The 11,949-nt window shown below is 41.4% G+C and overlaps 2 non-coding genes across 2 annotated transcripts; one reads left to right on the top strand and one right to left on the bottom strand.

Annotated features, from left to right (window-relative positions):
* Positions 1 to 5,779: 5,779 nt before the first annotated feature.
* On the bottom strand, positions 5,780 to 5,917 carry LOC119935792. Its single transcript, XR_005453444.1, has one exon. It is a non-coding gene; the product is annotated as a small nucleolar RNA SNORA7 (small nucleolar RNA).
* Positions 5,918 to 7,824: 1,907 nt separating this feature from the next.
* On the top strand, positions 7,825 to 7,962 carry LOC119938086. Its single transcript, XR_005454344.1, has one exon. It is a non-coding gene; the product is annotated as a small nucleolar RNA SNORA7 (small nucleolar RNA).
* Positions 7,963 to 11,949: the final 3,987 nt, after the last annotated feature.

The raw sequence follows: 11,949 nt of genomic DNA, 5'->3' as shown, positions 1-11,949 counted from the left end.
CTGGCCTGGTCGACTAATGATATTTCTATATAGATAAGTTATCTTTAGTATTTATGTACTTAATTATAAAGTGTCCTGCACACAGTAAGTGCTTAAGAAATAAAATTACTACTTTTATACCACCTTCAACATACACAACACACATATACTTATATATGTATTCATTATTCAATTCTAAATTAAATTATTAATTCAACCAATCCATCAATATATTGAATGCATTGACCACTTCCTGTGTACAGATCACTTAACTAAAATGCTTGGGAGAGTACAATACTACAGAGTTGGTAGACATATTCGTTGTCCACAAGATGCTTTTAATCACTCTGATTTTAGATATTTTTATGCCTGTCTCCTCCATTAATAATAATAATAATGATGGCATTTGTTAAGTGCTTACTATGTACCAAACACTTCTAAGCGCTGGGGGGCATACAAGGTGATCAGGTTGTCCCACGTAGGGCTCACAATCTTAATCCCCATTTTACAGATGAGGTAACTGAGGCTCAGAGAAGTGACTTGCCCAAGGTCACCCAGAAGACATGTGGCGGAGCCGGGATTAGAACCCATGACCTCTGGCTCCCAAGCCCATGCTCTTTCCACTGAGCCACAGGACTATAGTCACAGGAAGGCTCGACCCATCTGTAGATGGGTATAGTATACATGGGTAAATCACCTCACTTTTCTGTGCCTCATTTTTCTCAACTGCAAAATGGGGATTCAATACCTCTTCTTCCTCCTACTTCGAACGGGAAGCTCCATGGGGAGCAGTGACTGTCCCTGACCTGATTAATTTGGATCTCTCCCAGTGAAAATCTGCATAAACCCTGCGGACTTCATTTCAGGGCCCCTCTGCCAGTGAGCCAGCCTTGTAGGCAGTGAATGGATCACTTCTTCATTTTGTATTTCTCAAACATAAGTAGTGTTCATTGCACCCTGGAGACACTCATTCCTACTACTACTACTATTTCATTCATTCATTCATTCAATTCATTCAATCATATTTATTGGGCACTTTCTGTGTGCAAAATACTGTATTAAGCATTTAGGAGAGTACAATATAACAGTAAACAGACACATTCCCTACCCATAATGAGTTTACGGTCTAGAGGGAGAGACAATTCTACATCTTCAGCCCTGATCTATCTCCCTCCCTCCAGTCTCTCATTTCATCCTGCCTTCAAGACACCTCTACTTGGATGTCCTCCTATCACCTTAAAAGTAATATGTCCAAAACAGAATGCCTTATGTTCCCACCCAAACCCTGTTTTATCCCTGACTTTCCCAATACCATAGATGACACCACCATCCTTCCTGTCTCACAAGCCTGTAACCTTGGTGTTTTCTTTGACTCCACTCTCTCCTTCAATCCATATAGTCGATCCACTACTAAATCCTGGTAGTCTCACCTTCACAACATCACTTGAATCTGCCCTTTCCTCTCCAACCTGCTAACACATTAATAAAATCACTTGTCCTATCCCACCCGGATTACTGCATCAGCCTCCTGTCTCTCCTCAGTCCAGTCCATACTTCACTCTGCTGCCCAGATCATTTTTCTACAAAAAGTTCAGGACATGTAACCCCCTTCCTCAAAAAACTCCAGTGGTTGCCCATTCACCACCATATCGAACAAAAACTCCTCGCCATGGGCTTTAAAGCACTATACCACCTTGTCCCCTCTTACCTTACCTTGTTATTCTCCTTCTACAATCCAGCCCGCACATTTCACTCCTCTATTGCTAAACTTCTCACTGTTCCTCGATCTCACCCCCAACCTCTAGCCCACATCCTACCTCTGGCCTAGACTGCCCTCCCTCCTCAAATCTGACAGACAATTACTATCCCACTTTCAAAGCCTTATTGAAAGCACACCTCCTCCAAGAGGTTTTCCCAGACTAATCCACCTTTCTTCTTCTTCCACTCCCTTCTGCATCTCCCGGACTTGCTCCCTTTGTTCTTCCCCCGTCCCAGCCCCACTGCACTTATGAACGTATCTAATTTATTTATTTGTATTGATGTCTATCTCTCCTGTCTAGCTCATTGTGAGCAGGAAATGTTGCTGTTTATTGTTGTAGGGTACTCTCCCAAGTGCTTAGTACAGTGCTCTGCACTCAGTAACCGCTCAATAAATGAGATTGAGCGAATATAAAAACATTGTAGATATGTACACAAGTGCTGTGGGGCTGGCAGGGGTGACAAATAAAGGGAGCACGCTAGGGTGACACAGAGGAAGTTGAAGAAAAGGATAAGATGGCTTAGTCAGGGAAGGCCTCTTCGAGGAAATGTGCCTTCAATAAGACTTTGAAGATGGGGAAGAGAAATTGTCTGTCAGATTTGAGGAGAGAGGGTGCTCTAGGCCACGGGCAGGATTTAATAATAATAATAATATTAATAGCATTTATTAAGCACTTACTATGTGCAAAGCACTGTTCTAAGTGATTTGGGTGAGGGCTTGCCGGTAAGATTGATGAGATAGAGATGAGATGAGAAGGCTAGCATTAGAGGCATAAATTGTGCAGGCTGGGTTGTAGCAGGAGAGTAGGTGAGGTAGGAGGGGGCAAGGTGTTTGAGTGCTTTAAAGCCAATGGCGAGGCTTCTATTACAAATACTCTTATGTTCATAAAAGTCACATTTTTAGGCTTCACCCATATATGTACAATTTTATATTTACTGCTGGAGAAATATTCTTTCGAGGCATTTTTAAAGCTGATCCCCCTTGAAAAAATGTTCGTTGATTTGACGCTACTTACATTTTTGTTCATTTCTTTGTCATGCTTGAACATACCATGCCAAGCATTTTCCCCCAGTCCTCGCAGACTGGCAAACAGTCTGAAGAAGACAAAGAGAGTAACTTACACTAGGAAAATCAGATTCACAGTCATGGATGTACACTGTGGCACAGAGCTAAGAGTTTTCATCAGTTCCTGCAACCTTCACCATATCCTGTCAGAGGATACCCAAACTGAGAAAAACTTGATGATCAGATTAAGTTATCTGTATGGAGACCAGGTGGAAAAATGTGTCAGTCTGCAGTGGTCTAGGGGAGGCCTTTAAATATAGACCTAGAAGCCCTTAGATATAATGTAGGTGATTCAGTTGGAGGATTTCCTGCTACTGAGGCTTCCCTAATTTACTCTCAGACCTCAGAGTTCTTAAAATGGAATCTGCATTGTTTCATTGAGATTAGCATTACCAGAAAGTACCCTGCTGTTTGCATAAAGACATCTAAATGGATGAAATATGTTATTGATGTTTAGTTTTCATTTCTGCTGCTCTTATGCTTTAGAGCCATCTGCAGCTGAATACACTGACGTCATCTCCTTTCTGTTATCGACACATTCTTTTGTGTGGTGTGAATGAGGAAGTAAATTGATCCCAAAAGAGACTGTGTTCACAATGCACAGAGGCCTCACTCTTTTTTAGCCCTGGATAGTCTAAGCTATATATTAGAAGTGCATTAGAATTGAAAACCCAAATCCATCTGAACAATGGTTTATGATTTATTCCCCCACCTCCTTTCACTTCCGCAATATTTGGCTTTGGGGCTAAAACCATGAAGAGCTTTTTTTGTCACATAAATGATCTTACCAGAAGTTTGAAAAGGATTATACCAAGTTTCAAAACAGACACTGATTTTGTTTATAAAAAAAAAGCATCTCCCAATCGGCCCAAGTTTTGAAAATAAAACACAATTACCATTTAACATACAGAAGTACAGAACAGGAGAAATATGTTTTCTGCTGAATATGGGCACATTTATGCAAGTGTCCTTATGCATATGTGTTGATTGGAATATACAACACTTTTGTTGTAAGATATTTCAATATTCAATATTTGCTTTGAAAAACAGTGTCTGGAAAGCAATAAGTAGTTATGCCCCTTTGTGGCTCAATGTGAAGTTATTTTTTTATCAACCTTCCTCCTCTTTCAGTAATGATTTGATTAGAGAGTTTGTAACAAACATGATATTAGGCTTATATCCTGCAGCAGGCCCTCAAGAACAACACTGTTAGAAATACAAAACATGTTGTTTATACTGATTGGCTGGGAAAATTTTTAGCATTGCAATATATAGGTATCTCAAAGACAAATAATTACCGTATAAGAACACCTGTGGGGAATGGAGCAAAAGAACCAGCTTCAGTGGGAAGACAAAAATGATAGCAGATTTCATTTGAGTGGATCCACCCTCCTTCCTACTCTCTTGCCCCCTACCACTAGAATAAAGTTTCACTCTCTGCAGGAGAAGCGGGTAGGCAGATTGGACCAAGGTCAGCCCTCCCAAGTAATAATGATGATGTTGATGATAATTCTTATCATTATTATCATCATTATTATTATTATTGTCATTATTATATTAGTGAAGTACATACTCTGTATTAAACACTGGGGTAGATACATGATTATCAGGTTGGACCTAGTACTAGGTGCTCAATAAATATGATTGAATGAATGAATATAATAACAGTGTTGGTACTTGTTAAGTGCTTACTATGTGCCAAGCACTGTTCTAAGCACTGGGGTAGATACAAGGTAATCAGGTTGTCCCATGTGGGGTTCACAGTCTTCATCCCCATTTTACAGATGAGGGAACTGAGGCCCAGGGAAGTTAAGTGACTTGCCCAAGGTGTCACAGCTGACAAGTGGCAGAGCCGGGATTAGAACCCATGACCTCTGGCTCCCCAGCCCGTGCTCTTTCCATTGAGCCATGCTGCTTCTCTAATGAAGGTTCACAGCCTAAGGGTATCAAAGAGCAAGTACTTATTCCCCATTTTACACATGAAAACACTAAGATAACAAGAAGTTAAGTGATTTGCCCAACATCACATAGCAGGCAAATGAGACACAGAACCCTTTCCCAGACTGAGCCCTGTCCTTCCTCTCCCCCTCCTCCCTCTCTTCATCCCCCCGCCTTACCTCCCTCCCTTCCCCACAGCACATGTATATATGTATATATGTTTGAACGTATTTATTACTCTTTTTATTTTACTTGTACATATCTATTCTATTTATTTTATTTTGTTAATATGTTTTGTTTAGTTCTCTGTCTCCCCCTTCTAGACTGTGAACCCAATGTTGGGTAGGGACTGTCTCTATATGTTGCCAACTTGTACTTCCCAAGTGCTTAGTACAGTGCTCCGCACACAGTAAGCGCTCAATAAATACGGTTGATTGATTGATTTCCCCTAAATACAGGACCCATGCTCTTTCCACTAAGCCATGCTACTTCCCACCACTGCCTGGGTGGTGAGGAGCCTATTTTTCTGTTGTACCATTATCTGTAGAATAATTTCTGATAGATATATTCTCATGTTAACGAATTACCCTAGGAACTTTCTTCTTCTGGATCTCTCCATATTAGATAATTTTGCATTTCAGGAACTGATTGCCACTACAATGTATTTGTGTATCTTTAGTCAATGATGTTGCATTAATGGTGAAATATCCTATCAAAAATGATGGAGAATTTCCATACTGAGAATTCATGACCAAGAACCTGATAATAATAATAATAATAACTATGGTATTAAGTGCTTACTAAGTACTGGGGACTTATCTTATGCCATCGAGTCATCTCCGACCCATAGCGATGCCAAGAACACATTGCTCCCAGAATGACCCACCTCCAGCTGTAATTGTTTTTGTAGTGTGTCCATAGAGTTTTCTTGATAAAAATAAGGAAGTGGTTTACCATTGCTCCTTTCCATGCAGTAAACTTGAGTCTCTGCCCTCATCTCTCTCCAATGCCTCTGCTGCCCAGCATAGGTGAGTTTTGACTTGTAGCAGATTGTCTTCCGCTCACTAGCTGCTGCCCAAGCTGGGAATGGAATGGGTAAGCCTCTGCTTGACTCTCCCTCCCATAGTCAAGACTAGTAGAGTACTGGAAACACACCAGGTGCGACTCTGAAAGGATAGTACTGAGGTAGATACAAGATAACCAGGTAGAACACAGTCCCTGTCCCACTTGGTACTCAGAGTTTAAGTAGGAGGGAGAACAGGTATTGAATCCACATTTTACAGATGAAGAGACTGAGACCCAGAGAAGAAAAGTGACTTGATCAAATTCACCCAGCAGGCAAATGGCAGAGCTAGGATTAGAACCTAGATTCTCTGACTCCGAGGCCCGGTCTCTTTCTGCTAGAACAAGCTGCTTGCTAGTGATTCCAGTGCTAGTGTTTTGCTCAGTACTACTTGCACTCTCTCCTCCCTGCTAGTTACTTTTTTACTGGAGCATGATGCAATTAGGCAGGAATGAGAAGGTAAGGTTGCAATATCCCTAGGGTTGCAGCACATCAAGAAGTGCATGCAGAATTTTTTATGTGTAACATTCATGTGGGGACAAGTGACCACAACATGGTACCAATGCTGTCCTATAACAAGCACCAGAAATCAACAGGAGGATGCCCAGGTAATTATTATCCTTCTTGAAAAGTCAGAGCCAGAATTCAGGTCTCCTGATTTCCAGACCTTTGCTCTTTCAATTAGATCAAACCACAGTGCTCTAACACTGAAGTATGAATATATCGATAGATATCTTCCTCAATTTTCTTATTTACATGTGCTCATACATCTTCCTTAATTTGTGATGAAAGTGAACGTTAGAAAAGTTTTTTTCAAAAAAATTTTAAACAAACATTTTATAAGTGCAATAGACTTGTGATCCGTGACATTTTATATGCAAATAATAAGAAGCTGGTAAAATACACACTAAAAATAGGAAACATGATTAAAGGTACTGATTTGATCTAAAGGGCTTTGTCAGATGATGGAAATACTCTAAGAAAGACAAGGCAGTAATATGTTACTTCTAAACTATTTCTAATGTTACTCTACCACAGTTGTTTTTTGAGGTATAATACAGTAATTCTATAGGTCCATTTTATGCATAGGAGATTAGGAATTTTTTTTTAATCGTCTTATATAAGGTATCTTCAGCCCAAGTGTGACTAAAAACTTTGACCATCAAAAGGTTCACGTTAGGAAAACTTGAAAATCAAAATTTCTTTTGCTGGGCAGTGATTTAATTTTGTACTATAGATGATCAATTTCTCCACTGTTGTAATATAAAGTGTAGTTAGTTTGTAATATGATATCTAGAAAGTGAGGATGTTTTTTCCTAGATATTTCTCCCCAACTTGTAAAGCATCTGACATTTCCTCTGATAATTGGCACTCATAACCTGCTGATCACATTGTGTGATTGCCATCATATGTCTTACTTCAGTGATTAACCTCCCCATTAGGTTGTAAACTCAAGGGCATAAATTGGTTTCTCTATTTTACTCTCTCAAGTGCCTAGGACGGTGCTCTACACACCATCAGGTTCTCAATAAGATTGATTCATTAATCCAAACTACAATTTAAGCTCTAAATTGATGCTCAAAATTAATCCACATTACGTAACATTGCTATTTGTTCCAACAAAAAGCTCTGGGATGCTGAGCATTCATTAGATGTATTGAAAAGGATAACTCTTATCCAAGAAACACTTGTTGTGCAAATGCTTCTGTTTATGGATCATAAAACCATAGTTGCAAAATAAAACCTGAAGTTTTTTAACATGTAAACTTGATTTTGACTTGACACCAAATGAAATGACCTCCTGAATTCTATAGGTTTTAAATCCAGAAAATCCAAATCACCAGCAATGGATGGCCAGCCCAGATATTTGATCACATATTCAGCATAGCTGAGTATGCCCCAGTCAATGGACAGAAGGCAAAATTCTGCACCCTTTTTTCAGTGGTATTTGTTAAGCATCTACTGAGTGTCAGGCACTGTTCTAAGCACTGGGATAGAAACAAGGTAATCGGGTTAGATAACCCCCTCAGGATCGCACCTAGAGAGTTTCTAGTACACTACCAGTCTTGGCTATGGGAGGGAGAGTCAAGCAGAGGCATATCCATTCCATTCCTAGCTTGGCCAGTGGCTAGCAAGTGGAAGAAAATCTGCTACAAGTCAAAACTCATCTGTGCTGGGCAGCAGCAGCATGGGAGAGAGTCAAGGGCAGAGACTCAAGTTTCCTGAGCGGAAACTTCCGTATTTTTTACCAAGAAAACACTAAAGATACACTACCAGCACAATTGCAGATGGAGAGCGGGCCTTTCTGGGAGAGATGTGTCCATGGAGTTGCTATGGGTCGGAAATGACTCGCCAGCATAAGACAACACAGTCCAAGTGCCACATGGGGCTTTCAGTTTTCGTCCCCATTTTACAGATGAGTTAACTGAGGCACAGAGAAGTTAAGTGACTTGCCCAAGGTCACACAGCAGGCAGGTGATGGAGTTTGCATTAGAACTCAAGTCCTCTGACTCCCAAGCTTGAGCTCTTGCTACTAGGCCACGCTGCTTCTCTCCTCGGATCTGTACCCTTTAGACACTTGATATTCACCCTGCCCTTTCTCCCATAGCACTTATGAACATATCTACACACTTACATACAGAGCAGCAGCATTGCATATTGGGTAAAGCATGGGCCTTTGAGTCAGAATGACCTGGGTTTTAATCCCCGCTCTGCCACATGTCTGCTGTGTGATTTGGGAAAGTTACTTAACTTCACTGTGCCTCATTTCCCTCATCTGTAAAATGGGATTAAGACCGTGAGCCCCATGTGGGACATAGACTGTGTCCAACCTGATTGCCTTGTATCTACTCCAGCACTTAGAAGGTTCTTGAGGAATGGGGAAACAGGACTGAATGTTTCTGTAGAGAAGTGATCCAGTCAGCAAAGTGGAGTATGAACTGGAGTGGGGAGAAACAAGAGGCAGGAGGCTGATAGAGTAATCAAGGCAGACTAGGATAAGTGCCTGGATTAACATGCTAGCAACTCAGTTGGAGAGGAAAGAATGACTTTTAACAGTGTTGTGGAGGTTGAACCAACAGGATTTAGTGATAGATTGAATATGTGGGTTGAATGAGAGAGAGGAGTCAAGGATAATGCCAAGGCTATGGGCTTGTGAGACAGGAAGGATGGTGATTCTGTCTATAGTGATGGGAAAGATAGTGGAAGGACAGAGTTTGGGGGGAAGATAAGGAGCTTGGCTTGACATGTTAAGTTTGAGGTGATTGCAGGACATCTAAGTAGGGATGTCTTGAAGGCAGGAGGAAATATAATGCTGCAGAGGAGAGAGATGAGGGCTGGAGATGTAGATTTGGGAATCATTCACCTAAAGGTGGTAGTTGGAGCCATTGGAGCATCTGAGTTCTCCAAGGGACTGGGTGTAGATGGAGAATAGAAGGAGACCCAAAAATGAGGACTTTTGCTTTCCTTTGTGACATCTGCAAAGGGGACATCTTTCTCCTCCATCTTCAACTGTTCACTCTCTAAATCAATCAATCAATCAATCATATTTATTGAGCACTTACTGTGTGCAGAGCACTGTACTAAGCGCTTGGGAAGTACAAGTTGGCAACATATAGAGACAGTCCCTACCCAACAGTGGGCTCACAGTCTAAAAGGGGGAGACAGAGAACAAAACCAAACATACTAACAAAATAAAACGAATAGAATAGATATGTACAAGTAAAATAGAGTAATAAATATGTACAAACATATATACATATATACAAGTGCTGCGGGGAAGGGAAGGAGGTAAGATGAGGGGGATGGAGAGGGGGATGAGGGGGAGAGGAAGGAAGGGGCTCAGTCTGGGAAGGCCTCCTGGAGGAGGTGAGCTCTCAGTAGGGTCTTGAAGGGAGGAAGAGAGCTAGCTTGGCCGATGGGCAGAGGGAGGACATTCCAGGCTCGGGGGATGACGTGGGCCGGGGGTCTATGGCGGGACAGGCGAGAACGAGGCACAGTGAGGAGATTAGCGGCAGAGGAGCGGAGGGTGCGGGGTGGGCTGGAGAAGGAGAGAAGGGAGGTGAGGTAGGAGGGGGCGAGGTGATGGACAGCCTTGAAGCCGAGGGTGAGGAGTTTCTGCCTGATGCGCAGATTGATTGGTAGCCTAAAGGCTTCTTCCACACTGCTTTCCAACATGTCCACATCTCCCCTATCCTACTGTGAGGGCACTCGCAGTTATGGGGTTGGGGGCAGAGAAGGAGCCCACAAAAGAGACTGAGAATGAGCAGCAAGGGAGATAGGAGGGGAAACAGGAGAGGACAGTGTCAGTGAAGCCTAGGATGGATACGGTTTCCAGGAGAAGGGGTGATTGACAGTGTCGAAGGCAGAAGAGAAGTCGATGAGGATTAGGATGGAGTAAAGGTCATTGGATTTGGCAAAGAAAACCATTTGTGACCATCGAAAGGTAGGTTTCTGTGGAGTGAAGGGGATGGAAGCCAAATTGGAGGGCGTCAGTCATTCAGTTGTATTTATCGAGCACTTACTGTGTGCACAGCACTGTACTAAATGCTTGGGAGAGTATCGAGAGCATTGGAGGATAGGAACTTGTGACAGTGGGGGAGAAGGCCTAGTGGCAAGAGCGCAGGCTTGGGAATAAGAGCACATGGGTTCTAATTCCAACTCTGCACATGCCTATTGAGTGACCTGGGGCAAGTCACTAAACTTTGTGCCTCAGTTATCTCATCTGTAAAATGGAGATTAAGACTGTAAGCCCCACATGGGACAACCTGATTATCTTGTACTGCCTCAGTGCTTAGAACCAAGCTTGGCACATAATAAGCACTTAAATACCATAATAATAACAATTATTATTTTTAGACAACTTGTTCAAGGAGTTTGGAGAGGAATGTTAGGAGGGAGATGGGTTGATAACTGGAGGTAGCTGTGGGGTCAAAGGAGGGTTTTTTTTTAAGAATAGGGGAGATGTGGGCATGTTGGAAAGCAGTGTGGAAGAAGCCATTAGAAAGTAAACAGTTGAAGGGGAAAGATGTCCCCTGTGAAGATGAAACAAAGTAAAGCAAATTATGAAAAACTTAAAGCAGATGTTTCCAAGACAGAACATAGCACTCTAGTTCTCAGTTTTAACAACTTGTACCATATTCTCTGTCCTTCTGGGAACTTCGAACAATATGTCCATAACTTTCTTGCAGCAGAGTGCAGCTGAGTTTGTATTAGTTAAATTAACAAGAAGAGGGAGGAAATAGGCTACTTTATTAATTTTATTTCTGAGACTACCCCATTTCCATCCCCATTACAGAACTGGGCTTCTCTTCTGAAAACTTTGATTTCAACCGTGGCTTTCAATTTTATATCTTCTGTAATTCCCAAGTCACTGTGGTACCATTATTAAACTATTGTTCTCCTATTCTATAATTGTTATTTGATTTTCAATCCTCTTTTAGGCTATTTCATATTTGTTCTGGTTAAATCAAGTATTCATATATTATTGCTGAGAGATACTGATAAATTCCACTCTAGAAGTTTAGAAGACTTCATATTCTATATAATGAGAAAATAATGTTAGAAATGAAGTCCACAGGCATTTTATTAAAATCGTAAAAATCATTTAGTACTACAGCATACACAAGGTGAATGATAAATTACATTTCTATTTGTCTCGATTTCAAATATTTAAAAGATTGATTTCAAGTACGTTGCAGTGCCCTTTCACCCTTTTCTTCAATGCCTTCTGATTTCAGGGACTGCTAAACATTCTCCAACTCATTCATTAAAATAGCTGTTTTTAAGTGTTGTAAATTATACAATTATGAAAGAATTATAAAAATGAAAGGGAAAGAGTTTCTGCCTGGAACTCAATTTCTCCTTCAAATCCATCAGACCAAAAGCAGGATGGCCTAGTGGAAAGTTTATGAACCTGGGAGTCAGAGGACCTGGATTCTCAGCCTGGCTCTGTCACTTGCCTGCTGTGTGACCTTGGGCAAGTCCCTTAGCTGCTTTGTGCCTCCATTTCCGCATCTGTAAAATGGGGATGAAATACCTATTCTTTCTCCCTCTACGACTGCAAGCCCCAGATGGGACAGGGAGTGTGTCCAACCTGATTATCAATCAATCAATTGTATTTATTGAGCGCTTACTGTGTGCAGAG

This window comes from Tachyglossus aculeatus, chromosome 1 (assembly GCF_015852505.1).
Source record: "Tachyglossus aculeatus isolate mTacAcu1 chromosome 1, mTacAcu1.pri, whole genome shotgun sequence".
Classification (NCBI taxonomy): Eukaryota; Metazoa; Chordata; class Mammalia; order Monotremata; family Tachyglossidae; genus Tachyglossus; species Tachyglossus aculeatus.
The sequence above is the reverse complement of the archived record's forward strand: the minus strand, read 5'-3'. Positions and strand labels throughout refer to the sequence as shown.